The sequence below is a fragment of the Cinclus cinclus genome, chromosome 1, assembly GCF_963662255.1.
Source record: "Cinclus cinclus chromosome 1, bCinCin1.1, whole genome shotgun sequence".
NCBI classification, from domain to species: domain Eukaryota; kingdom Metazoa; phylum Chordata; class Aves; order Passeriformes; family Cinclidae; genus Cinclus; species Cinclus cinclus.
In genome coordinates, this window is record NC_085046.1 from 34788281 (window position 1) to 34815553 (window position 27273).

The window sequence follows — 27273 nt, forward strand, 5'->3', positions numbered from 1 at the left end:
CTTTCAACTATTGCCTTACAATTTTTGGCATCTAGCTGCTGGCAGGTGTTCATACACCACTGCTTTCCTGAGCCCAAGTCCCACATTCACATACTTTTTACTTTTACCCAACTGCTGATCATTTGCTGCTTGAAGGTGACACCAGAGTCATGCCACCTTTCAAAGACTCAGGTCTCTAGTGCAGTCCCTTCTGGTCCTCCTGTCAGTGTTAATAAACTGCTAAAGGAAGAGTCCCCTTTAAAGATATAACTGAATTAAAAACATGCTTACACAGGCATATGCCACAAAAAAAACTAAATTCTCTACCACGTGACAACAGGACACTAATATTTGTTCACCAAATACACAGGGGATTGAATAAATGCAGAAAACAGCCATCAAGAGCTAGTCTTTGAAAGGGCACTGTCCGTCAGTCAGGAAATCCCTCTGCAGCACATTGTTGGTGCCTGTGCAAGTACTTCAGGGAAACATTTTTGTATGGTTTGTATTACTGCCAAAAGTCAAAAACAAGATGCTGAGCCAGCTGGATCTCCGCCTGATCACCTTAGAGTATTTTAATTTTCTGTGTTCTAAGGCTGTATTTACAAGCACTGAATACTTCCAGGAAGTTCTTGGATGTGCTAAGACAGCAAAGATGAAATTTCAAAGGTGTCTCTAATCTAAAAGCTTGAACGACAGAGAGCTGTTGATTACACATGAATAGCAACAGAAGGGGAAGGACCAGAGAAGATTTTAAAAGAAAAACCTGCTAATTTTTGGTCATTGTAAGATAGAAGGTCATGTGGGGTCATTCACTAGAAGTTTCTCTAGTTTTCACTTTCTGTTTTCTGATCTTGAGATCTGAAAATTTTGAAAGTTGCTGTTAGTCTAAAAGCCTGAGCCAATACCATAATAAACCCCAGGAATTACACTGGGAATTTACAGACTTTGCAACTGCCCCTTGCTTGTTTATATTCCTGAGACAAATTCAGGCAGAAATATTAGAAACCTATTTACTGAACAAGCAAAGCTGTGGAGTTGAGCACATCCTGAGCATAAAGGATGTTCATTGTTAACTGGCTGAGGCCGGACAGCACCGGGACATCCCTTTGTTGGGAGGATCTGAAGAGGCAGTTTTAAAGTGCTTGACAGCCTAGCTTGCACAGCTTTGCCAGCTTAATTAACACATTTCTTCCTCTGGGGAGGAGGGAGCTTCTGAACTGATGGAAAGTGCCCCACACTGTTTGTAAAGTCACCCAAGTGCCACCTGCTCAGAGACTTTACCAGAGGACTAGCTAGAAGCACAGGCTGCAGCTTTCCCTTTTTTCCCAATGAGTACCTTGGAGTGGAAAGCAAATCTGTTTCCTGACAAAGAATGACTCACTCAGGCTGCCTGGCTTTCCTTGCTAGGTCGGTGATAGGTCATTTGGCTGTGTCTTCCAGAGTACCTTTTATATACAAAACACCTGATATACATCTGTGATGTGGCTTTGCTTTTGCACAGATGTGGCGAGAGCAAACATAGCAGGCTCAGGTGACTCATGGGGTGTTGCAAGAGCTAATTAAAAGAAACAAACTGGACAGATATGTTCAGGTCTCAAGTTCCTGTCTAAGTGTGACTGTGGCATAACAGCTAAGGAGGGAAACTGGAACTCGGCATTCCCAGATCTTGACCGGAGCAGTGGCAAGTCCCTGAGCTGTGCCTGAGCTCCTAGCAGAGGGCAGAGCAGCAGAGCTCGCTGGCCAGGGAGCCTGGTCAGCCTTCTCTGCCCTCCTGGTGTATGTCAGTTCTCCTGCCGAGCCCCACAGTGCTGGGAAGGGAGAAAGCAACAGGTCTGGAGCTGTCCCACAAACTGGAGAGAGGACTGCTGATGCTGCTTTCCTCAGTGCTGGTACATGTGTCAACATGCTGTCTGCTGTCAACTGTGGTTCTTGAATAAAAGTGATTTTTTTAAAATTGGGTCGGTTTGTTTTTCTGCACAGAGGATGCAAGCGTTCAGTGCTTTACCTAGGGGTAATACAAACAATTCCTGTATTCCTCTGTGAGACAACTTGTTCTGAACAAACTTGCTTTATCACTTTGGTGTGCTCGAGGATGTTGTTTTGTTTTTAATTGCTCTTACTTCAGCAGCACCTCCAAGACCCTACCTAAAGCAGGGCATCATCTTCCTAGCAATACAGAATGTAAAACAGTGCCCTCCACAAACAGGTGGTGATCTCAGTATGTCGTGGAGGCTAAAGGGAGGATGCAATGGAGCAAAGGTGTGATGCAGCAAGGCTTTTCCTCACGGGCATCCCTCAGTTTGATGGCTGAGTGGAGACTGGAGGTCGGGTTTCCTGGCACTGTGGCATGCACCCACTTTTCCAGTCACCCCAAGCATCACATCTGCACATTTGGAATTTGTCTTCTTGCCCATGGCAAACTGTGTGTCTGAGGAGGCTGCCTGAGTAGTTCTTTTCTAAACACATCACATCTCTGTCAGGAGATCACCTCACAAACATTTATATAAGAACCAGTCTGGCACAACCATCAAAGAGAAGGAGCAACTTAAAGCTAGGTCTGACTCCATAACTCTCCCCAGATAAACAAGCCCTGATTTATGACCCTTACAAATCCCAGGCTTGAGTTAATAAAACTAAAAAGATGATGGCTCTAAGTTCAGAAGAATTGGGGATAACTCTGCAGTAAAAATTTCCTTCTACAATAAAACAAAAGTGGGAGAAAAGAGGAAATGTGTGATACAGACAACAGCTATCACTAGCGACATCTCTGCCAACCTCTTCTGCAAAATTTCAGCCTCAAAGGTAAGAAGTGACAGATACTCAGAAAATACTCCTTATATTGTGATTTTTAAAGGAAGTGCTCAAAACACAGTGGTGAGGTACAGCATGACAGGATACCTAGGTTACTTTAGGAAATTAAATACTTTAAAATGAGGAACCACCATGCGAACTAGCAATTGCATCTCAATCAGGATGATGTTATTTATCTATCACCAGAAGCACCCATGGTTGTTAGCAGACAAAAAGAAAAAATAAAAGCCCTCCAGCATGAGTTTGCTAATCAAAATTAGGCTTAATCAGATTGGAAGATACTTCGTCAATTATTTTTGCTTTGTTGTGCTATATTTTTGGAAGGGTCAATTTACTAAAAGGGAGAGATTTTGCAGAGAGACATTTACATAAATAAATTTCCTATGCAACTTTGCTGAAAGAAAACATTCATACAAGGAAATGCTTTAGACATTTCAAAATGAAAACATTTGCATGCGAAATTAACCTAAGCTTTGTGATGATTTCTCCTGTTGCAAACTGTAGAGATCATTGTTTTTTCACTCTGCTTTGTTGCACAACACATCCTATAAACTGCTTATTGATAGAATTTGACTGTGTAGTGCAATGAAGTGTGAAACTTCATTATATCAAGAATGGGGGTCAGGATAGTGCTGGGCATCAGAGACCCACTGAAAGTATCACACAGGCTTAGAAACACAGACAGGTTACAGACTGCACGGGCTGAGAGCGATCCAAGCACAGCAGTACTGAAAGAAACGTCATAGAATTTCTCCTGGAAACAAGCCAAAGGAGCCTCAAGGGCAGGAGAACTGACAGGGCTTAGGGGGAGAGGGGCAGCAGGGGAGCACAGTATGATACAGAGCTATTGCTAAGGAAATGGCTGATGCAGGAAAGGATGTGCTATAAGGAAATGTCAGCATGAATATTTCATATGTTGACCCTTTTTGTAGTTTTAACATCTTAAAAGACAGTGACTGTAATTGACGTTAGACTCCGGGAAGAGAATGCAATTCCTGTCCCAGGAGATTGACGTGTATTACCCCAAAAATGCAGCTCCAGGCTATGTTCTGCAAGGTGACATGCACTGCTACATGTATTCACTGAAGGAGCATCATCATTATCTCCCTGAACCTTAATTTCCCGTGGAATATCACCCTTGTGCTTTTTTCTTTCTAGCTAATGTTGCAGTTTCATATATAAGGGCTCTTGTGGAACAGAAAGGTATAATAATACTCAGTGAATGCGGGTTGAAACCAGACGAGTTCAGACTACAAATTAGCTGAGGCATTTTTGCTTATCACTGAAGGTAAGTAAACATTAACGAGGGCTGTAGTGGATTTTCCACAATTGGAAAGCTTAACATTATAATTGGTTGTTTTTCTAGCACCAAACACTGCTAATGATTTTTGCACAGGAATTAAGAGAGGGGCATTCTTTGGTCTGTGTTATGTTCAAGATCAGACTAGTCCCTTCTGGCCTAAGCTGTTGATTACTATAAAGCAAACTCTTGTGCCTTCAATAAGAAGAAATTTGTGAACTGAAAGCTAACTACAGATGCCTCAGGTTCTAGCAAAGCCCTTTCATTGTGAAAGCTATTTCCCTGGCTCTAGTCTGTATACAACAGCATCCTGTGTAAGGTATACGCATTGGAGCCCTTTAAATGATATATCCTCTTGTAGCTGGTGCAGCATCTAATGGACACATCTAGTGTGGGAATGAAAACAATATGTGATGTGGAAAGCTTTATGCACTGACATTAGTATTGCCTAGCATGGCTTCTTTTCCATGTTTTGACATCACAGTCCCTGCTGCTCTTACCCATGAAATCTTTCAAGCAGAGATCCCATCTGCCTGCTCCCCAGGTTCCAGGGAGGTGCCAGGACGTTGCATTTTCAGAGTGCAGGACTGGTGCTCTTGCTGCTCTCTGCGCTATCTGAGCTCTCTTACTGTTAGAGAAGCCTTTCAGTGAGGAACTATTTCCAAGACTGTCCTTCTGCTCCGTAGCAACAGGGTTTCACTACCAGACATATTCCTTGTGCCACCCCTATAGCATACAAGGAATGCAGACAGGAACTAGCTGGCCTATGGACACACAGCCACCACAGGAGCCAAAAAACCTTCATCAATCACCCCATTTGCCCAAGCAATCCAAGTTGTGTAATTCATAAGCCAAAGGCTTGGAAACTGAGCTCTGCATGCACTGAGAGCACAGACCTCTCTTTGAAGGGGCTGGGCAAAGAGCACCTTCCAGGTGCCCTCGGGGTTTGCCAGGCAGTCTGTGCCATGGAGAAGTGCCTTGTTGACCCGTGAGTGGGGTTCTGAGCCATGCAGCCACCCTGGGAGCTGTGAGTGCAGAACAGGAAAAGAGCACTAAAGGACCTGCAGCCTACTGCTGGTGCTGAAAGTTAGGTACCTACTGAAGTGCTCTGCTGATCAAAGCCAAGTCTAAAGAGACTTTTAGACCAAACAGTGCAATGTCATTATCTTGTGGCACTTCACACCAACCCCTACAGTCAGTTTCTCCCTGGGATATGTAGTAAGAAAGTCAATATGTATCAAGTGGATAGATGGAAGAATAAACCCCAAAGTTGGCCTTCACTTTAGTTTCATCAAAACATCTTTGTTGTCATCAAAGGGAACTTTTTTGTTCCAAGTCAATTTAAACATTAATATAGGCTAAAATCACAGGATAAACCAAAACAAAGAAAACATTTTACTAATCTATAAACTAGACAGAACAAGCTGCCAGCTGGGAATAATGCTAAATGGTCCCTTTAAGCTACTCTGTGGAATGTGAGTTTGATCAATTTAATCCAAGCCACATTAGTATCATAAAAGCTGAGAGCAGTGTTTTCTCCCAAGGGTTTCCTTTGAGGGATATTCCTCTCAGAGGACAATATCACAGAAACAATTAAGGATGATAGCATTTTTTGCATACGCCAAGCAACTGATGAATCAACACTGATCAAGACATACTTTCAAAATTATTTTTTTAAACTGCACTTCCAAGTTCACAGTATAGTCACCAAGCTGACAGAAGCAGTAATGACTAGTGAAAATTACTGTACCATGACCCTGTGAACTATTTTTGACAAGCAAATACTTTCCAAGAAGCTGATAAGGGAAAAAAAAAAAAAGGTGTTCTCATTAACAGTCTGTGCACTTACTCAGGTGGAAGACAAGGTGGGTATGTTATGAGTCTTTCTAGCATCGTTGGCACATTCTTAGTCTTCCCTCTCAGATTAATGGGCATTAAGGTTCCCAGGTCTCAGTGATGGTTGCAAGCTCATTACAGGTGCTGCTTTGCTTGTATATCATTGCTGTCCCACAAGCCTATAATTTATTGCTTAGAAAGGATTTCTGGATATTTTCCCAGATGTAAAATCACAAAGGGTTGTATTTAGTGCTCCAGCTGACGACAACCCTACCTGCATACATTCTCTCTCTCTCTCTCTCTCTCCTTCTCTCTCTCTCACACACACACACACACACACACATACTTGGCTTTGAACTCTGACATTTATTTTATGCCATAAATTCCTTCAATTAAGCAACACAGTGCATTAGTATAATTGTTACTGCCAGCCTGCATTGTCTTTTGAAATGGCTAAGTAGAATTCTAGTGATGTTGCAGTTCATATTGTACACACAGTCTGCTAATAGGCATTTAAGGAGGTATTGGTGAAGCTCTTGCTATGGTAATGCTCTTACTTCAAGGTTATTTATATAAAAAGGTGTCTAGTCTTTGTAAGGAAAAACTCAGCATACCTCTGTGCTTCCTGTACAATAACATGATGCAATACCTTTCCTTCTGAAGTTATCATCTTGGCTTCTCTATATACATTTTCAGCCCATTATGAAAATCCAGGCAGGCCTTAAAACAAATTGAAAATATTAATTCAAAGGTGCCCTTGAAAAGTCAGGGCCATAAAATGGGAACAGAAAAAACCAGCATGATAAAAACTAGTCCAGTTGTAGACTCATTTGTTTAAGTCAGACTTCTCTGTCCTTCATAACAGCAAGATGATCCAATGTTAACGAAAGTTCAGGAAAACCCATGGCATCACTCAGAAACATGTAGTTCAGAGAAGAGTGAAACTCCCCTTCTTTTTTTAACTATGCAGTCCAAGTTTGAAGAGGGAGTTTTTTCCCTGGTGAAATACAAGGGGACACAGAAGGATCTGGGAATGCCATCAAGAACCACTGGATCATCACAAGGTAGTGCTTCCATCAATAACATTGCCTGTCTGTCAGTCCTAAATGGTTTCCTTAAAGTTATATGCCAGCTCCCAGGGCCAGAGCATCCTCACAACTTGTGGATGATGGTAGGGACAAAGTGTGTAGCAATCATTTTGCTTTTTCAACAGGGAACCAAGAAATTGTTTTTCACTGAGTGAAGGTTTTTAACGGCAGCAGAGTCCACATGTCTCCTGTCCCAACACACTGCTAGGAGAGCCTTAGAGCTCTGCAGGACTGCCTGTCTTCACTGTATTGATCCCTGCTGCAGCAAGCACAACAGGGAAACACTTTTAATTGAATAACCACCCACTCTCAAGTCCATCAGTTATTGCTGAATCACAGCTTTCTGACCACTAAAATCGTGTTTTGTCAGATGTTTTCAGCAGTCTTTTCTACACAATCTAGCATTGTTTTGCATAGAAAGGGCAGTGGACTTGCTTGTTTAGAGTGACTTATTACAGACATGGAGAATTCACACCCAGAGCAATAATTAACATGCTTCCAAGATGGCATGGAAAGAGGGAGGTGGGGGTGCTGTGAGGCTTTCCATTGCTCTGGGATAAAAGTCTTTTGTCACACTTTACAGTGCCATGCCTTTTCCACAAATTTACCCGTAGCGAATCATTTGTTTCTGGGGTGATTCATAGCCACGGCTGTTTTCCGTCTTCCTTGGGGCTTTCTGCAGCGTGAGGCTTCTCACAGTCTCAGCAAGACCCACGCTTGAAGAGGAATGTCACCAGCATTCAGTCTGGGTTTCTTTTCTGGCGAGAGCGGGTGATAAGGACAGCAGGCTGAACAATGGATGCTCCTCCACGAGCAGATTAGCCTGGCCCTGCAGAACATCATGTATCTTTTAAGGGATGCTGTCAGGAAGAAAACGGCAGGTCAAATCCTTGGTGGGAGCAAATTAGCCCGGCTGCATCAGCTGCACTACTCCAGCGGATAGGAGCTCAGGAGGTGACCCTGTCTATCCAGGAAAAGCAGTGTGCATCTGGGGCTTGCACAATGCTGGAGAAGGGATTACTGGACTCCAAAGCAGCATTAGCTCTTTGCTCACTTTTCACTACTTATGCTGTTTCCCACACTGTCTGCTAGAGTGCCAACAGGGCCGGGCAGCTCTGGCCTCTGCAATGCATTTCTGGCTTTCAGGGGATTGCAAAATAGCGGCTGTAATGAGGCTTTCTTACTGAGATTAGAAAACGCTGCTAAAGGTTCTCAAGCATACTGAATTTCTATTACATGGAAGGCTGCATCCTACTCCTTCTCCCTTCAAGTGAAGGGGACTCAATACCGAGGAAGAGCAGCAGCAGCATTTGTCCTCTGTGCCACCTGAGCCCACGGGCACCCACCAGGTACCCTCAAAGGATGTGTATCTGCCGCAGCTCTGCTGCAGGGGCAGCAGAGAGAGGAGGGGACAGACCCTCCCATCCCCCTGCAAGGCACAAACGTGATGTTCTCTGCGGGAACATCAAGTGCATTTTGAGGACTGACAGAAATGTCAGAGCGCATCACAAGTGCTTTCATCCCCTCCCCAGAAATAAAGCACATGTCAGGTCACAGAAGGCTGTTTTCACTCTTACCAACAGTGCCGGCTGTTGTCTGGCTGTGAAGGACCTCCCAGCCTCTCCAAAGGCATTTTTATGCCAAGGAAACAAGCATCAACCTAAATGATTCTATGATTTTATCAAAGTATTTTCCTCTCTTTCCTTCTCAGTGGTTTGGTTATTTTTTTGGTCACTCAAGCCTGAAATAAAAAAGTCCAGCTCACTGGAGCCTGTTGGTCCAGATACAGCTTCATTTGCTGAGGTTTTGATATCACTCAAACCAGGATTTACCTAGCTTTCATGGATTGTGGTTAAACTTTTTGAACAGTTTGTCCTTCAGAATTTCCCAGATGTCTCAGCTGACACTTTTCTGGCATATATTTCAGGGGAAGAAAGTTGTAAAGAAACCCTGTCACTCATCTAACTGGAATTTTTTTTTCTTGCTACAGTGCTATAATAGTGTTGATAAATACTGAGAAAAATTGGCTTCAGCTCAACTTTTCTCTCTGTCTGCCAGGACAAGTCCAGCTTCAGTTTTGCTGGGTGATCTGCAAACTTTGTTGGCAGGTGGCCTGTATAGTATTGTCCACAGTTTTGGCCTGCTCTTTTCACACTCATTTTATATCCAGGATTTAGAGGGTTTCCCAGAAGCTATCTTTGATTCTCTGACGTTGTGCAGGCGGCATACTAACAATCAAATTTAATGGTAGGTTTTCAATTAATGCTTTTTATTCAGTGAGCCAAAAGCTGTTTGTTTTATTAATTCTGGGGAAAATCTGCCCCAATCATTTGCCTGAATCTATTCAGTACCTAAACCATGAAATCAATTTTAATAGGCCTTAAGGGATATGCATACAACCCTGAGTGTGTCTGATTCCCAAATGAGATAAATCACGCCCATTACTTTGTGGCTAATATTTTTCTTGATGAAGTAGGTATCATGCATTTATGACTCAGAAAAGCAAAGTGTCTTAAGTTTCTATGTATTCAGTTAACACACAAACTGTTGAGGGCTAAAACAGATCCATGCTTTTGGCAGATCAGCTGGAGGCGTCTGTATCACACTGATGCTGGTTTCTATCAGCTTTCTGACTTCAGATGTGCTTGAACCTAGAGGTATTTGAAGTTTTCCATCCTTCCATGACAAGCAAAGTGGCTTCTCTGAGTTGCCCCATGCATAAACATTCAGGAGACAGCCCAAGAAACTGAGTACCTGACACCTCTAAATTCACTGAAAACCCTACAGGATTGCTTACAGATGGAGAGGCTTGTTCCATGGTATTTGCCAAACATTCTTCTCTAAAGTTCTTCTCTAAACTAAATGCTTGGACCTTTAGTTTCTGGGATTAGTGACCAATTTGCTCCATGTGCAACACTGCCCAGCAGAAACAAGTGTAGGAAGTTTACACACTGGTACTTGGACACTTTCCTATGTGGGTTTTCTTTTATCAGTAGTTTTTGCAGCAATCAGCCACAGTTTTCTAAAAACTGCTTCAAGTAAGAATCAGTTTTCCTATTAGTAATTTGATTTCAAGGTGAGCTCATGGTCATGGCAAGTTCCCAGCACAGTAATTACTTGGGGTGCTTAAGAGCAATGAGAACTCCTGGAGAATTTGATAGAGTACTAATTATATCAGAAAGGTTTTTAATGATTACTTTCTGTATAAAGATGGAGGAACAAAATAAGGCATATATTCTGCATATATCCTGAGTGCTGGCAAATACATTTTCCTTGTGTGAGGGACCTCATGGTTGCTCTAACAAGAAATATCTCAGTGCTCACAGGGGCTCTGACTTACTCAGAGTCAATAAGCAGCTGCACCTCTGTTATGGCACTACTCAAATTCCATACCTCTCTATACCATGTGCTTTTATATAAAAATATCCTCTGGAATCTATGAAGTTTTTAATTATAAACACACCTTATTTATAAATTATTTAATTTATGAGTTTGACACTTCATAAAGTATAATTTCTAGAAAGATGAACACTTTTGAGAGCATCTTCTCTTTGAGGAGAAGTGTAAATAGCCATGTCGATATTACAATACTGAGTCTTTCATTAAAGTAGAATTGGCTGGAATCCAAACACACTGGACCTGAATTTGTTCTGTTCTCCAAAAGGATAAGGAATATAACCCTTGCACAGCAAATAATGCAAAGTCCAGTTCCTAAGCCTCTTTTTATAGTTAATTGACTTCTTTCCTGGCCTGGGGACTTTTGGTGATGAGTGATAATCTAAGTACTACAGAGCTTCATTCCTAAAAAATCAAAACAAAACAAAAAACCACCCACAAAACAAAACCAAAACAAACAAACTTTGCTATACTTACTGGTTTGGGGATTTTTCATAGTATTTGGTAAACACTAAGACTGGAGAGGTCCACACTTGGTCTTTGGTAACTGGGCACCTCAGCCAGTATGAGGTGCCTCATCTGCACAAAAGCTGAGTTCTTTCTCCTGCTGCTAAAGAAGACAGCAGCTCTATTTACTTCAAGAGGAGTTGGAAATATGGAGCATCTACTGGAAGACCAGGCTGCTCATATTCAATGAAAATATGTAAGCTCAGAAATTTTGGCCAGAGTGCCTGACATTTCTTTTGGTCATCCACACCTGATCTCATGCAACTGGTGAGACTGTGCCATAAGGGAGAGGTGCCATTGCACAAACTGACACACATTTGTGCAAGAACAACCATGGGAGGAAACACCTGCATGCCACCACTCTCAGCAAACCATCTTAATACCATCTGTGGAGTTTTTCGGACTACACATTGTCTGTGAATTTTAAGAGAGTTCCTTCTTCCCAGGGCAGGATGTTTGAAACACTGCTGTAGTGCAATACACTGACATGGTCCTTGGTTTCCACAGCAATTTCATGTGTATGGACAATTCTGTCCATATAGTCTTTCAGCAAAATTATGGATGGCAGTTCTAGCACCCCTCCAAAGTGAAGGGAGTGACATGAGCTGCATGTCACAATCACATGAAGCCTGTTCACTGCAAAGCAGAGAGGTCTGGCAAGTAGCACAGAGCAGACCCCACCAAGGAGCCATTTCAGGCACTGGAAAGGAAGGCCCAGTAGATTTGAGACTATCCAGGTAATGTACTCAGGTAAAATACATTGCTCTTCCTTAGTTTAAGACACTGTAATATTATTCAGTGCTTAAGCACTACATCTGTTGTCTCTTCTATCCTCATCTTTAATTATCCTCTCTAAAAACTACAACATTGGAGGCTACTCTTTTTTGCCAATAAGTAAATCTAACATCCATTTAAATATGTTATATACATTCTTACCCAAGAAACTAAGACAGAAAAGTCTCCAGCATCATCCCAGATGAAACCAACATGTTTAGCATGCTAGTCTACATTATTAGCTTCAGCAGTTTTCAGAAGTGATAAAACCAAATTCTCACAAAAATAAAATACTGGCTGTCATTTCTTAGTGACTGGTTTTTCTGATTTAGGAACTAGATTATGTGGAACAGATGGGGCCAAATTTTGCTCTCATTTGCATCAGCGTAAATCAATTTATTTAAATGACAGCAGTTCCTAGCACAGTTATAAGAGACGTCTCTTTTTGGAGCTCTTGGAACATCACAGCTCAACAGCAAAAAAAGCAAAGGAATACTTCCAAAAATCTTTGGTTAAACAACCAGTGAAATGAGATTATTTAAGAAGTATACAGTGCTGTCACTTAAAACATGTTATCACCAGCACTCTATGAAGAGAGGATAATATTAAAACCAAAAGAAATACAGTAAATAATTCAGAGGGTAATAGTAGCGCACAGAAGACCACCAGGAAAAAAAGAATGAAGCCACCAAACAGAAGCAGAAATATCACAGAGTGCAGACCAGGAAGACTTCTTGCTCAACTTCAATATATGTTCTAGTTTTATATAGAGAGCAGCTTCTTTTACCTCTTTAATATGAACACAGAATTTCTATCAATGTGTGTATATGTATGTAGGTGTATAAATATACATGGGAAATGAGTACCACATCTTAAAAATATATCTAGGGTTTTAATACAAATATGGCTTGGTGACCATGTCATGAGACAAATCTATTCATTCTATCAATGTTTATGTGGTTGATTTACAGAGCACAACCTGCACATAGCTGAACAGGTGCATTTTTTTCATGTTCATGTTTGCTGTGGGCTATTTCAGGCTTGTCCATTTCTAAGGACTGACTATCTGAGGAAATCAAAAGCATGGGGTCAGAGGAGGAACACAATGGATTTTAGAGGCTTGGCACAGGAAAGCTGGGAAAATCTGCTTGATTGAGGGTATCTACTGTTCTGGCCTGAAAAAACACACATTTCATGCCCACATGTACATCACATGGCTGCAGTGCAGCTGAGCTCTGCCAGACAGGACTCCCAGAGTGTGTAACACCGACCCACACCCTTCAGGAGGGATTTATCTGGGCATACATGGGAAGTAGTTTCCTGTGGTGCAAACCAGAATCACTGAAAAAAAAGCAGCCAGTTGAAGCAAAACTACATGAAATCTCCCATGATATCCCTTGGAGCAGACCTGAGCCTTCCAGTATGGAAAGCTCACACACATTGCAGGATGTCCAACACCATGGCCTGGGTGGTGGCTCATGAGAGCACCAGCATGGGGACTCACAGGATCACATCAAGGCAGTGCTGGTGGGAACTGCATGTCCCTGCAGCATGGTGGGAAGGATTAACATCCTGAACAGAAGAAGCCGTCACCATTTTCAGCAGAATGAAGCTATTTGGAGAATTGTTTCTAGGGAGAATACACTTCTGTTCAGGCAATATTCCACGTGTGCTGGATTTCACACACAATTTACCAGGCAGGTATCTTAGTTCAGTCCTGCCAGTGCTGTCAACATCTGCTTCACCTCCAGCCAAAAAAACTCTTATTTCCTGCACTCACCTGTCTAGTTAAAAATGATGGTTCCCCTCGGGTACCTGCGTCACTGGCACAGCCCTGTCACTGGCGTGTCCCCCTCCACCTGCCACAAGCTGACAATCAGATCACCTGGTTCAGTGGGTGAGGGATGAGATTCAGCAGAAACAAGCTTCCCCTATTACTCTTGGTTCCCCCTCTGTCAGCCACAGAGGTTTTGAGTTATTCCTGTCCATTGCACCAAAGTGCAGATTATTAGTGCATGTGTCACCCTGTAATTTGTTTCACAATGTCAGCCCACATGCCTGAGTGGTTCTGTTCCCCTTTCTTTCAACAAAGCTAGTCCATCCTTTAATTCAATTACACCCCTTTATAACTGGCTTCCTCACAGATCCCCAGCAAACTATCCTCTTTGCTTTGCAGATGATAAGAGTACTAGCACCCTGGATTCTTGATCTCAATTTTTATGCAAGCTACAAAGATAAAGGGACTGTGTTTTTTTCAATCAACACACCCTGATTCTCTGAGATGAAGAGCTCTTGTCCTGGTCCAGAAAGCCCCCTTTGCTTTAGAGGAAAGAAATGTACCTCAGTGTGTGCTCAGCACTTGCAAGACCCCACAATTAAGTCATTTCCTGAAGACCACTAAGTGAATCAGAAACAGTGCCAAGAACTTAATACGGCTTCCTGAATCCATGCCCTGCTAACCATGAGAACAAAACCATGCTCTGTTTACACAGAAATTAAATGTCACCAAAGTTTTACTATTGCATGATTGCATTCCATTTGTAATTAATTTTTCTCTCAGCTCTCTTTTCCACACTTTTCATCTGGAGCATTAATTTCCCTGTTGAAGCTGCATGTTTTCTAGAGGTCCCAATGGGAGAATTGCAGCTGCTGGCCAGATTCGGGCCCTGAAGGGCTTTGTGTGCCAGCATCCCCCTCTCCTCCAAAAGAGACATCACCTTCTCCAGTCCCCTGTGTCTTTCTCCCAGCCCCTGCACTGGATTTGTCTGGGGTCCTACTTCAGGAGAGAGTAGACTGAAAAGGAAAGAGAACACCCTTCTCCTCACCTCTCTTTGAAATAAGGGTCACCTAAAGACAGGGTCCACAGCCAAAACTAGGGGCTGCTCTCAGGCAAAGTCTCTCCTCTGTCAAAACAAGGGAAGAGAGACATTTTCAACCCAGTCTTCCCTTTGCAGACACTGCTTCCTGGAGAAGCACTAAGATTCAGGGTTGGGGGAAGATTCAACATCTTGCAGTCCAGGAACTGGACAGGAGTGATTTCAGCTATAGTGGTCTAGACCCAAGCAACATAAGGGAATACTGCTGAGCTGCTGTTTATGTCATTTCCACCGCCATCTCTCTAGCATATGGCCTTTTCCTCTCCTATTTGCTATCAGAACTGATACTGGCTATATCAGACTCTCAGAGGGGCTTTTCCTGTCACTGTACTAATTATCTTTTCCCACCTATGGTTGCTCATCCAGTACTGTAAGACCCCTGCTTCTGAAACCACACAAGTCTGCATCCAACTGAAAATGAATCCACATCCCATCAGCTGGCATTTGTTCCACACACTGCTCTGCTGAGACTCCTTTGCCACCCATGGCACGGCTATCATTCCCTTGGGTTTGTTGTCTCTTCCAAGGGACCACAAGCCATGGCAGTACTGGTCCCCAAATGCACAGTGTTGGTTAGGGGTGGGAGTTTGCTCACTCTGTGCAGCTCGTGTTTTTATATAGTCTGTCAGAGTTTCACTTTCTGCCTTGGGTCTGCTGCCACATCTCAGAGAACTGCCTGCTTCTGTGAGCTTCACCACATTTGGGGACTTTCCCCTCAGGCTATGTTTTGATAATCTTGTCAAGGGTTTAGCCTTTTGCTGTACATACTCATTCTAGTCTCCTACCAAGAGTTCAACATTTTCCCAAAATTTCTATGTTGGTTCATTGGGCCAATCACTTACTTGTCTGTGCTCTTGTCATCCTTTTTGTTTGCCACTTACAAATATATTGCCCACATTTCACGGGCTGCCACTGCCACTCAAATGCCCACAATACAGTTTCATATCTAGCTGCATTCTCTTAAATTAAGTGGAAACTTTCACAATCATCAAATGCTTTAGAAAAACAGTGATCAGAAAGCAGACTAGTTTGACTTAACTATCTTTATTTTGGAACCCATTGTTTGCAGTTAGAGAACTGAGTCACTGTTTAAACTCTCTCCAGTAGATCTTTCTCTTCCAGAGAATTTTAGCCCTGGAAGGCAGAAAGCTTTCACACTTCGTTTCAGGGGTATTCTCACTTTCTTTTAATCTTGGTTCCCTGTATTGCTCAGCAATTACTCCAATCCCTGAATTCTGAGCTCCTGGACTACTTCCCTCCCAGTCCTAGCTATAATCAGATGCAGCCTTAAGCCTGGCCCAAGGGGAATCTCTTCAATGTTTGGGCATCAGCTCTGACTGACTCTTGCACAAACCTCTTGGGAGTGCAGTCCCCTCACAAAGGCAAGCCCACAAAAAAGCTCCTTGAAGAGCACTGTTATCAGCCTCAATGAAATAATATGGGACCTTTCATACAGATTAAATTCAGAACTGTGACTAGAAATTAGTACGTTCTGTACAGAGATTTTCTGCTCTCACAAGATGGGAGAGGGGAGTAATTTCCAAGGTGGTTATGTCAGTATTCACAATATCATCTCTGCTTCAGAGATCTTCCTAGATGTCAAGAAATGCACTGATAAGAAGAAATTCAAAGCCAAATATGACAGCTCCAAATCCATAGATTCTCCCCTCCTCCCCCAAGAAAATAAAAAATAGTACACACTGTACACCAATCTGTTTCTTGGAAAACTGGCATATTGCAACACCCAGGGTTGGCTCAGATGCTTCCATAGCAGCCAGACTCTTGCAGACTCGAGCAGTGATTGCTGAGGATAGCACCAGGCTTTTCTCCATGGCAATGCAGACCACTTCTGCTCAGCCATCTGTCTTATCCATCACCTTTTAAATTTCACTGCTGTCCTTGTCCATGCAATTCTGACATTTCATATGCAAGCGTGCTGCATACAAATCCCCAGTGCAGGATTTCTCTGTAAAACTCCAGGTGCTGTTCAGAGATTTTATTCAAATGAAGTAATACATATATTATCATCACAGTGAAGATTATTAGAACTTGCTTTTTTTCCTTTTTTTTTTTTTTACACACTGACTAAGCCAGTTCAATTTTATTTAAGGTTATTTAAGAGATAAAAAATGACAGGCTTGCTTACTGAAATGTATTCTGTTTTTCTTATAGGCATCACTCAGGCTGTTAATTCTGCTCCTGGATGCCAAGGAGTTACATAATGATGATAATTACCTTGCATTTCTATGGTATTTTCATGTCACGAGTGTGTTCTGTGAGCTGAACATGGAAATAATTGGAAATGCCACATTCCTAGGGATTTTACAGCCACTGTGAGTGCTAGATAGATAATAAGGAATGATAACCTATCTAAATGAAATCCTTTGGGCAGGCCTGTTTGGAATGCAGGCAGCTACAGAACTGCTATTTTCACATGAAAATTTTGGGATTTACTTAAAGCTTCTGCTCTTGAAATCATGGGATTACAAAGATTTTACTAGAAATATCTCTCTTTTGATCTGCCATTCAAAAAAGCTTGAACATAGGAAACTCAGAAACTCGAAAACAAATGGAGGCAAGCCTTGCTATATTCAGTTTGAGGCAGTGATATGATTTGAGAAGGAAGGGAAAGCTGCATCTCTGTTTTCAATGCAGGCACAGTTTTTAACATGTTGACTGCAACTTGTCACAAAGACAAGATGCAGCCTATGTTAATTAATAGAGGTCTGGCAATCTTTACTCACAGGGCTTCCAGCGATCTATATTTTCAAACAACAGATTTGACTCTGATCTTTGCTCTAAGTAACAAATCATGGAACACCTGAAACCTGGGAGTGTAAAATACATGGCTCCATTTCTTACAGCCTGGAGCCATATTGTTAAGAATTCTTTGCTTTTACTGATTATTCACATTAAACTTCTCTTCTACTAAATGTATTGGAGAGTCCTTCTGGGCCCTCAAGAAGAAAAATGTTCCCTAGTTCTGCCATAGCAGGGGTTTTTTGGATGTCAGACTATATGGGAAAATCCATCCAAATCTACCAAATATGTAAAATTGTGGAGGATTCAATTATAGAATCATAGAATAGTTTAGGTGGGAAAAGACCTTTGAGGTCAAGTCCAGCTGTTAACCCAGCACTGCCAAATCCACCACAAACCCAGGTCTCTACACGTCACATCTACACATAAATGTGGTTAATGTTTGACCACGTTTAACTCCCATAGGGGTGCTCCTATCTAAACTAGTTCCATTTGATTAAGCTCACTTTCTTTTGGAAATATTGAAATAGAGTCACAGTGCAGCCACTTTAGTTTAGAATGGGATTAGAGCAGGCTCAAGTCAGCTTCTTCCTCTCTCTCTCTGAACCATAGCTCCCAGTGTAATGATTCACACACAGATATCCATGTTCTTCCACAGCTCTTCCTGCAATTTCACTGCATCTTTTTTTTTCCCCCTCCATTCTGGAAAAAATAGTGAATGGACCGGGTAGCCACAAAAGACACAGCACTAGAACACAGAATTCTGATATCTTGCCTGCCTGCACGTCGCTCTCTGACTCGGCAGCCAGAGGGGGAGACCTTTCAGTTCACAGTATTTATTTGTTCACGTCTGGAATGTCCTGTATTTCTTGAGGGAATGTCAGACTGCCCAAGCTTTTTGCAACCTTTAGAGGTGGGCAGAGTCCAAATACCATCACATCTTTTACAGCCCTCCCAACGGGATTAAACCCAGAGGATGTCTCAACCTTTTGCATCTGAGTCCCCTCGAGTTTATAGGCATCACTAACTAAACAGGACAAAGTGAAAGGAAGACAGGAATTGCAGAAATGCTGGCCCATTGTGCAGAACTTGCATATGCTAATCAGGCTTTAGAAAAACGCAGTAAGTTATGGCTGATCCAGCAAAAGAAGAGAAGAAAAATGAAGTTATCAAGCCATGTCTGTCTTCTCTCCAAGCTGTATGTTTTGTTTACTCATATGAGGGCCACTGAGCAAAACAGGTGGAGATTTTGCTGGTTTCTTTCTTTTTTACACTTAGAGGACGACTTGGCAGCAGCGTTTGATTTGAAGAAAGAAATCCAAGTCGATACAATCTGGATGATTAATTCTATTATAAGCAATGATTACTTAAACTGGCAGGTTTAAAAATTTGAAGAGTGTCACTTTATCATTTATAATTATCTAATGTTGCAGTGCCTTTTCCTTTACTCTGCTTGGCACTTGAATTAAACCGGAATCAGAAATTTCAAAGCTAAAGCATTTGAAAGGAATTTTTAGGGGGAAAGGGAAGAAGAGATGAATCTGATTTCTTTTATTTGCAGTCTAATCAAACCCATAAAGGCCCTACTCTGAAATTCCCATTTAAAAGGAACTGACATCCTGAGAGAGCAAGATGCGATAATGTTAATATTTTAAATATGAACTTGAACCACAGCCTTCATTTGACCTTGACTCAAAACATTCAAAGCTCCTTTGCCTCAGCCCATTGCCATGCACTGCACATTCATCCAGTATCTCTCCCAGCACAAGTTCTGGTTCTATGTCCTATTTATTTTGCTTTTCCACCAAATTATCCTTCTTCTTTCCTATCTATAAAAAAAGTCAGAAGGGAGAATTACAGTGCATAGGAAATCAGCATTACTTCATTTTGCATTTGCAGCCAGCTGCCAAGCACAATAAACACATCCAGTGTCAGCTTGCCTCCCTTCCCCTCCTCACCCCTCCCACACCTGGCCAAAGAAAGAAGGAAAACAGCTAAAGGGAAAATATTCTGGAGTTTGGGGGAGGATGCCCGGCTGGGAGCGTGCTGTTTCAGCGCTGAACAGCAGAGGGGAGCAGCAGAACAGTGTCTGTCTGGCGGCACAGGGGCTGCCAGGGCCAGCACCGGGGTCGACCCTGGTACCACTGGCTCCCCAATACGGGGGAGACCCTACATACTGTCATACATTAAAATGTAGCATTAAATAAGTCTCCTAAATGACTGTGAGGTGAATTAATCTCTTTGGCAACAGAGCACACATCTTCAAGAAGGGGCTCTAGGTTTTTCCCACTCTTAACTACGTATTACACCCTTAAGAGAACTGCAGAGGTGTCTAGTACCTAACTCTCACTATTTTGGAATGGTATCCACAGCCCTTTAAAAATGTATCAGCTGGTATTTCCCTAGGATAAATATGTATAGACAAATGACACAGACAACTGCATTCAATCAAATTCAAGCTGGCATATAAGAGACCCTGGAAAAAAGTTGAGATTGAGAAAAATGTGCAGTATTTTTGTAGTTTTGTATAGGAAATATGGGAGCTGACCCACAAAAGAGACCAGAAGCCACTGGAACTGGCTCATATTCAGGTTGGCAGCCAGGCACGTAGGGTATTATGAAGCACTCAGCCTGGGAAAAATTCATGACAAGGGCTTAGATTCACAAAACAAAGGATGGGGAGGCCTTTTAAGAAGGCTGAAGACTGAAAATATAAGCCTCCTCCTGCATTATATAAGCAAAGCCTAGAAAAGATGTTGCCTTGAAAGTCACCTGGTCTTCATATGGTTCAGCACCCAGATGTTTTAGCTACCTCCTGAACACCCTTGGCATGAAACCAAGCTGTCTATGACTTGTAAGGAGATAGTCTGGAAAGTGTCACAGCCTTGCAGGTTACCTCAGGGGCTTGCTATAACAAATGCAGGGTTTGCCACATGATCACATCCACTGCACCTTGTGGTACCCAGATTTGCAATACAGCACATGCCTGGAATTTTGGGGAGTCATGAACACAGAGAACGCGGTGCCAGCACTGTCCTGGAGTGGCACATCAGAAAAGTGGGCTTCTTCAGACACAAGTATTGAGCAGGGTACAGGGAGTGTGTGCCTAAATGAAGCCATCTCTGAAGTTTGTCTGGAAAAACAAAAACCCTGCAGATGTAATAGCAGATATGCATTTGTAGAAGCCCCTAAACCAAAAGCCTAGTTTTAGGCAGAACTGAAAGAAAAGGGACCCTGGTGAATGGCCTTTCCTGGAACAACAAAGAAACCCAAGATCTCAGGATTGTCTTTCTGAAGTTAAACCATGTTCCTGAAGGCAGGGAAAATTTGGAGGTCTAGGGAACTTGTTGGATGACAGGAGCTGAAAAGGCTATTTTGAGTTTCACAGCAAGGCACAATCCATTAGCTGAACTGCTGCTAGGGGTGCACAAGGAGATGTGAGGGCCAAGTCACAGGTATTGGATCACATATTCCAAACTGCTGTTGCACACTTGAACGTGTGTGTGCATCCACACACATGTGTACATTGTGTATCTAGCTCAGCCAGAGGCTGAGATGATGACCAGCCTCTAAGTTTGAGAAGCCTTTGAGGTAAGAAACTGTAGAAGTTCTCATTTCTGTGGTGTGTCTGTGAATTCAAATGCAGAAGTTACTTGGAGGGTCATCATACCCAAAATAACCCTTTAGTACTTCATTCAACTCCTTCAAATATGGTATTCTTGCAACAGCAGCAGAACATTTTATTTAAAAAAAAAATAGATAAAAAAACCCCAAACAAACAAGCAACAGTCCATTTGCACTGGTCTTCATTTTTTTAACCAATATTATCTGTGAGATAATTTGTATAACTGAGGTCCCTACACCAAAATTCCAGCCTGATTTCATTAATTCAAGATTTCCCATATTTCCCCTGCAGTCTTGCTGGTCTGGCTTCCCACACAATGACAATATTAATGTTGACTAAAAACTTTACATGCACGATTTCAAAACACACTTGTGGACCTTGGAAGAAACAAATGGATCTTGCAAGAGTGAAGTGTGGTATCAGCAAACACTAATAGAACCAGACCTGTAGTAACAGTAGCTGTGAAATAAGGGCAGTGCAAGCCACTTGGGCACTAAGACTGTGGCTTTTGTTGTGGATAGGCAGAGCCAATGCGGATTGCATCAACTGGACAAACTGAAGAAATTTATAGAGCAAAGAAATTATGCACTGTTAATTAGTGAAATTAATAGTTCACTGCCTATTTTTCCCCACAGTAATTATCAGAATTAATCCATGTCATCAGGATAAATGTATAGGAGCTGCCAAGTGACATGGTCAGATCTAGGAAGAGGGAAGAAACAGGAAACACTGATGGCCAAACTGGTGGGCATGCACACCGGGCAAAAAGATGTTGTTTCAAAAGCACTTACTACAGCTACAACACAGGGAGGGATTCAGTCATGAAATAATCCTAAAACATTTATCTCTGCTGCAAGAGAAAAGAAGACAATACAGAATCCCTGTGACCCATGCAAGGATCCTGATGGGTGTCCCTCAGCCCAGGGAAACTCAGGCACTGACCAAGAGAACTTCAAGAGGTGTTTCAGCCTCTTGACCCTGCAGCGGGAGAGGGAAGAAGTCTGCAGCACCCAACACCTACATGGAGCCCATGAAGAGGTGTAAGCAGATGTCACTCAGATCCTGAGGATGAAATTTATTTGTCATAGCTGGATAAACTGACCTTATAGTCATGGGGAATTCAGACCTGTAGGGCAGGGCACATGTACTGAGGTGCCAGTCAACATGAATGGAAAAAATGAGGATCAGGGATCAGACACACTGCTGAAAGGAAGGCAATGAAGGTCCCAAAGTCCCTTTATGAAGCTGGGCTGATGAAGAAATGCAAATGGGAGGAAAAGTCCTTCATTTCATATGTGCCTGTTGCTAGCCACTGCTTCTTCCTATCACACCAGTACATTTGCTGGAGGGTTGCTAATGCAGACAAGGGTGGCATAGAACTGTTTTTAAAACAGAAATATTGGATGTACTGGGTATTTTTCACCTGCCACTGCAATGATGGCATTTCTAAAGTCAAAAGTAGCTTGTAATGCTCTCATATTGTCTGTATGCAATGATTTAAAATGAGATCCTGGAAAACAAGTATTGACATTTGATCATGGGAACATTTTAAGGACCCTAAATAGACACAAACTCTGTTTTATAGCTTAGCTAAAAAAAATCTTCATGAAACCAAAGATCTCATAATTTACTTCATAACAATACCTAGAAATGCATGCGTGTTGCTCAGCTTGCTCCCTAATCACTCCCAGCAGAGCCCCAACTCTTACAGTGAATAAAAAAAAAATCACTTGTCTTCTTCCCAGACAGAAAATAAAATTAGCCTGAAAGAGATAAAAAGCTAAATGGAAAAAGGAAAATTGTGAGGTTCAAGGAGAGAGGACAGACAGAAGGGGAGAGAGAAAAATGACTGCTGAGGTATATTTGTCTCTCTTTCTACTATTTCTCTGTGTTAATGGCCCTATTTTGGGCAGCCCTGTAACACAAGTTTCCCAGCCTTTTCCTACTTACTGTAACACTGATGGAACCTGATGGATTTTGTCAAAAAGAAGCTCACTGTTTTGACTTTTGCATTCAGCAGTGGTACACAGTTGTTTTTTCCCTTAGCAGATCTTCAGAATGGGTACATTTTGGCATCACTCATTCCAAAAAAGAGAACGTCCAGTATCCATAACCACACAATAACATCAGGGTGAAGCATAGCCAGCCACAGATTTGGGAATTTATTTCAAGCACAGCAATAGGTTTTCTTTTCTATTTGTTTTTACACTTCAAAATCTTAGAAACAGCTCAGCAGAAAGTCATACAAATAAAACAGTAAGCCCACATGGAGCCCAGAACATATATGAAAGGGGCTGAGATTTTTTAGAATTTGTAATGCAAGAAAAATATTTTCATTACTCATATGTGGGAAGTGGGTGGGGGAGCTTAGTGGGGCTCTGACTTGGGTGATACAGATGGAAAATTTCCAGCAGTTTCCCTGCTGTCAGCATGAGTTTCTCAGAAGGAAGCAGCATGTAGGACTTCAGCATAAGATGAAGAATATGACTGTGTGGGCTGTCCTCATGCAAAGGCACAGCACACAACAGCCATGGCTGCTTGCAGTGAAACAACTCAGCTAGCAGTGGGGATTCTGAAAGAAGAGCAACTGTTATGACTCATGGATTTTCCTCTACACACTCCCTGTAAAATTATGCCTGTGCAGGTGGCAGTGGAGCACAAACCAATAACTTCTGTATTTCCACAGCACAGTCAAGGCTGACTACCTCAAAACACCTTGTTAGGAAAGTCTCCCACATAACCACTTTTCCAGGTTCCTCCTTTGGTAGCTGTCAGTGACATGAATAAGCAGTGTCATGCCAGCTCTGTGTAAGCAGGGTGCCGTCATATCAGGAATTTACCAGTACCCTCCTGGCCGCCTCAATGGACTAAACCCCTGGAAAATGGGCTACAGTGACTAGAAATGTCAGGCCAAACTCAGGTATGCTACATGCAGGCAGAAATAGAGGTTTAGAGGGTGGTGTTCACTCTGCACAAAGGCTGGTTTTGCCCTGGGGCCTGAAAACTAAATGAAGCATTAAATGAAGCAACGCATGATGGCAGATTGAACAGCTACTATGTATGAGTCAGGGATAAATGGAAGAGATTGACTTTTAGGGCTGTCTAGTCTTTCCTTGGTAGCTGAACCATGGAAAGTTGAAAATTCAAACCACCCCAAAAAACCCAGATCCTGTGATTAGAGGATTTTTGGAATGTAGTTTCAGTCAATATTGCTCTCCATGAATTAAGTCTTTCTAGAGGCCACCAGAGCACTGTCAAAAAGATAAGAAATGCCTGCCTTTCCTGGTCCCTTCCTAGATGGCTGTGATACCACAGGGATACTGCAGTCACAGTGTGCCATGAGAGCATGAAATGCACTACGTCTTGCTTTTGGGAGACAACAAACTGGACTGCCATGGAGAACACAGGAGAGCTTGGGCAACTGTGCTTCAGGTAAGCACTGCAACCAAGAAACCTCCTTGTGTTGGAAAAATATTTGAGAGAAGAACCTATTTTGTTGAATCTGTTTTCTGTACTTCAGTATTGTGGGGATTTTTAGTACCAAGAAACACAATAGAGAGCTCTAGCAGGCTTAAGGAGAAGCACAGCCATCTAGTACTCTTATGAAAGCCCTTTGAAGAGTTAATGGGCCTTACCATGGGTACAAAACCAACTTGGAGTGGCTTTGTCTTGTGAATGCAGGGGCACCCAGAGATCAATTTAGCACTGAACCATGATGATACATGCATGAAGACAGTTGTGCTTGTCTTTTGAGGCCTGTGAATTTTTCAACACTGATTCCAGCAAGTCCTTTTTACAAACCAGGTCAGAATTTGAAAAGATTTCTCTTCTTTTCATTGGCTTCTGAGCAAAACCCTTCATGTCTTCCCTGTACTGCAAGTACTTAAGTAATCCACTCCACATCTGGACAATTAAGCTGCCTGGAAATGCTCCAGCTCTGAGCTCTGCAGGAAACACTTTAAATGTTGAAAGAAAACATTGATAAGCCAAAAATAGTCAGATGGGTGATTCTATCAACTTTCATAAATCTAAGATCATGTACATATGTATTTAATTGCAGAGACAGTTTCTGTTCTGCTTTGAATTGCATTAATCTGAAACATTTCTATTGCTCCTCACATTTACACTTTGAGATTCTGCCCTGATGTGCCTTTTTTTTTTTTAAATTAATTGGATTTCAAATTGCTGAGATAACTTTCAAGCAAGATAATTATTGGCCTGTGCCACTACATACCATATTCTATCAGCATATCTTTGAAAAACCTTAATAAGTAGCATGACACTTCATTCACCATGGGAAATGACTGTACCCTGTATTCCCTTCCTGTCCCCTTTTTAAATTGCTCCTTTGGCTTCTTGGATTTGCTGGAGGGTTTGGAGCCCAGTTGTGAGTGCTTGCTGTGGTGAGAATTGAGAATGTTTTTCTACTCTCCTTAGTGTGAAATTCCAGGTACAGTATTATGTCACATCAGATCTCTGTGAAAAAATGTATCTTGGCTCAAAAAGGAAAGATTAATGGAAAAATCATTCTCAACCTGCCAGGAAAATATTTTTTCCCTTTCAGCATGAAAACAAAATGTAGAGTTAGCTGAGAGATCTAAAGATTAAAGGGAAAGTAATGTTCCAAGCTTTTCTTAACCTCCATCCCCCAAATTATATAAAAGCTCTTGCAGAAAGAGGAACAAAATAAAGAAAATCAATTTTGTTTATTCCTGTATAACAAAGTCCCTTACTAGAGCTGTTTTATCTTGATGTAAATGTTAAGGGCTTTTTTGTTGTTTTTTTTTTCTTTTATTTTACCAGCAGTGATATTTTCGGCAATTATTGATAGCAAAGAAGGTTAAACAACAACGAAATATTACAGAACAGCATCTTTGTCTCTGGAGCAGCTCCATCCTTTATCTGTCTATCAGCCACAGAAAGTTTCTAGTGCTAAGTAACAGCAAGGAATTGTAACATATGCAAGCCAGAATCTTTACTGTCATATGTTATTAAACCCGCTACAGTGCATTAAACATCAGAAAAGACAAATAAATGTGGAAGAGAAAGAGGTAAAAAGCAGTGACACAGCAAATTTCAAGTTTTTGCACACTTGGCTAGAAGGGTGTATTCAGCTGAGGGACACAAAGAATGAATTTGTGTAATGCCTGCTCTTCCTGTCAAACTCCTGATGGGCCCTAGGAGAGGCATGTTGTGTCCCAAGGTGAGCACTGCCCTGTGAGGTGATGAACAGTGACCAGGTTTGCCCCAGTCTGGCAGAGAAGAGATGCTGTGCCCTCATCCCACAGCCAAGCTCTGATCAGTTTAGTGGAGAGCAGCTATCCCAGGTTGGAGATAAAATTTCATTAGCTTTCGTTAGTATCTTATTACTGGGATTCTAAAGTAGCTCACTGCTCTTCTGGCCTGTCATGCCAAGATGTGGTTTCATATTGGCAAGCAAAGATTTCTTGGTGCCTCTAGCAGTTTCTCCCCAAAGTGCTCAGTGGCCTTCGTGTGCTGCAGTTCCTTCTCTGCTACACATCCAGAAAGGCAGGGCAGCAATGCCCCCTGTCACTGACCAACGGTTCGGGTACATTTCTGAGACCTTTCCATGCCAAAGGGGCCCAAGGAAAAGCAGGGAGAGCAGGCACCAAGAGAGGGGCAGGCATCTTTCGAAATTCTTCAGAGACAGAAAATTGCAAGGCCCCAGACTAACCTGCTGCCACAAAACAAACAGGGTAATACAGCACAAAAACCTGCTCCAGTGCTTACTGAAATCAACAGGAACCTTAACACTGCCTTGAAGGGGAATTTGATAAATGCCCAATGGGAAGCTGACCAAGGAGAAATGAAGTGTGGCAGCCAGGGTTTTTTCAGTGAAAATGCATTCTACAAAGTGTGGTGTAGAAGCAGCAGACAGTAAGGACTCCGAAGACCAAATAAACAAATGGATTTAGGAAACAACACTACCACCAACTCTTCTCTTTTAAAATGTCCTGATGCTGAGTGGCAGCAATCTGGGGGGACAAGTAGTAGTCAGAAACAAGAAACATTATCCCAAACCTAGCAAAGATTCCCATCTTGGCATGTCTTATGCTCTTGACAAATCCAGCATGCACACACACACGTAAAAATGTTGGCAAAAGGCCTAGCATTTCATTTGGATAAATTACTTCCACATTTAATCAGCCAACACTGAGCTATATTTGTTAGAGAGTGCAAAACTTCTGGCAATTTAAGGCAGCTGTCTATATCATTGTCTTCTTTAGTGCTATTAAAACATTGCTACATTATCCCTATGGAGCCTGGCGAAACATTTGTTGTGTGGAACATGATTCA